Source organism: Propithecus coquereli, unplaced genomic scaffold (genome assembly GCF_000956105.1).
Source record: "Propithecus coquereli isolate 6110/MARCELLA unplaced genomic scaffold, Pcoq_1.0 Scaffold4497, whole genome shotgun sequence".
NCBI lineage: Eukaryota > Metazoa > Chordata > Mammalia > Primates > Indriidae > Propithecus > Propithecus coquereli.
The window spans coordinates 10,442-12,845 of NW_012150282.1; the positions used below are offsets into that span (position 1 = coordinate 10,442).

At 44.6% G+C, this 2,404-nt stretch overlaps 1 pseudogene; it reads left to right on the forward strand.

The window, feature by feature from the left end:
* The first annotated feature begins 839 nt into the window (after positions 1–839).
* LOC105818727 lies at positions 840–2,171 on the forward strand (annotated as a pseudogene).
* The last annotated feature ends 233 nt before the right edge of the window (positions 2,172–2,404 follow it).

A 2,404-nucleotide genomic window follows, 5' to 3' on the forward strand; every position in this document is an offset into this window, starting at 1 on the left:
AGTGACCACTTGGCCTGGGAGGAGAAGCCCGCACTGCCACCCAGGCCACGCCCACAGCCCACCCCCTGAACACGTCTCCGCAGCCATACACTTCAAGTGTCTGGGAATATAATGATCAGAGTGGTAATATAATTTTGTGACATTGGTAAAAGACTAAAAGTAAATGCCTCTGGAAAAATCACACCAACTGACCTGAAATAGGGGCCCAAACTGGTACAAAGGATCATTTTTCCTTGCCTCCACGCTCTGACACAGCCCCTAGGGGGACAATGTTCTCAAGCTGCCCCTGCTGCCTAGAGTCCACTCTACCCCAGGCCTTAGTGACAATTCTGAGCCCACCTGTCTGATGCAGAAACCAGGAGACAGAGGGAGCACACAACAAGAAGGGGCAAGAATGTTCTCTGAGGGAGGCACAGGTCCATTTGACACACCTTTCCACAAACGCTCCCAGCTCCAATTGGACTGACTGCTCCCTCCTCTGCTCTTTGTGTTCTTGCAACTGTAAGGGAAAATTAAAGTTGTTCTCTCTGGATGAGTGACATTACTATACAGTTCCCTTGTTATTCTCTCCTCTGTGCCATCGTGAATTGACAAGTTCTTTGCAGTAAGAAAGAGAAGGGAGAGCCCAGAGGGGCTCGGGATTGCGGAAGTTTTGTGAGGAGGGTCGGGAGTAGAGCCGTGTTGTTTTAGGATAAGTTCCGGAAGGGAGGCCGTCTGTTGAGGTCTGAGAGCCACCAACCTCCCCAGTTTGGCGACTGTTACACCCGGCGCGATTCGACGTCGCTGCTGTTGGCTGTCCTCGGCCCTCATTCCCCCTCTAGCCGCCTCGGATCTCTGCCATGGCATCCACTTCGACCAACCTCCAGAAAGCAATAGATCTTGCTAGCAAAGCAGCCCAAGAAGACAAAGCTGGGAACTATGAAGAAGCCCTTCTACTCTACCAAAATGCTGTGCAGTATTTTCTCCATGTAGTAAATATGAAACACAGGGTGATAAAGCCAAGCAAAGTATCAGGGCAAAGTGTAAAGAATATCTTGACAGAGCAGAAAAACTAAAGGAGTACCTGAAAAAGAAAGAGAAACCACAGAAGCTGGTGAAGGAGGGACAGCTGAGTCCAGCAGATCGGAAAGGGAATGACAGTGATGGGGAAGGAGAATCTGAGGATCCTGAAAAAAAGAAACTACAGAATCAACTTCAAGGTGCCATTGTTATAGAACCACCAAATGGGAAGTGGAGTGATGTTGCTCATCTTCAAGGAGCCAAAGAAGCACTTAAAGAGGCTGTGATTCTGCCTATTAAATTTCCTCATCTTTTTACAGGCAAGAGAACACCTTGGAGGGGAATCCTATTATTTGGGCCTCCTGGAACAGGAAACTCCTATTTAGCCAAAGCTGTAGCAACAGAAGCAAACAACTCAACATTTTTTTTCAATATCTTCCTCTGATCTTGTTTCAAAGTGGCTAGGTGAAAGTGAAAAATTAGTTAAGAATTTATTCCAACTTGCCAGAGAGAACAAGCCCTCTATTATCTTCATTGATGAAACTGATTCTTTGTATGGTTCAAGAAGTGAAAATGAAAGTGAAACTGCACGTAGAATTAAGACAGAGTTCCTAGTTCAAACGCAAGGGGTTGGTGTGGACAATGATGCAATTTTGGTTCTGGGAGCCACAAATATACCCTGGGTTCTGGATTCTGCCATTAGGCGAAGATTTGAGAAATGAATTTATATTCCTTTGCCTGAAGCCCATGCCCCAGCACCAATGTTTAAACTGCACTTGGGGACCACTCAGGACAGTCTAACAGAAACACATTTCCGAGAACATGGGAAGAAAACTGACGGGTATTCAGGGGCAGATATAAGTATCATTGTACGGGATGCACTTATGCAGCCTGTAAGAAAAGTACTGTCAGCTACTCATTTTAAAAAGGTTCGTGGACCGTCCCGAGCTGATCCTAACAACCTCGTAGATGATCTGCTAACGCCCTGCTCTCTGGGTGACACTGGTGCCATTGAAATGACATGGATGGATGTCCCCGGGAATAAACTTTTGGAGCCAGTTGTTTGCATGTCGGATATGTTGCGGTCACTCTCTAGCACAAAACCCACAGTCAATGAACACGACTTGTTGAAATTAAAGAAGTTTACAGAAGATTTTGGTCAAGAAGGCTAAACCAAAGATGAGGAAGATGTTTACCATGTGTATTGTTTCTTTCGTAGATATTTTTGCCTTTCTTGAATAGCATTCAGATTATTTCCAGTAAAACTCTTTTACCACAGAGAAATACACATATTACTTCAGAGCTCCTTTAATTTTCATTTTGTACTTTTTCTCCATTACCCATCAAATGCTCCTATTAATGAAAAGTATAAGATAATGAGTTATAAAGAAATGAGCAATATATG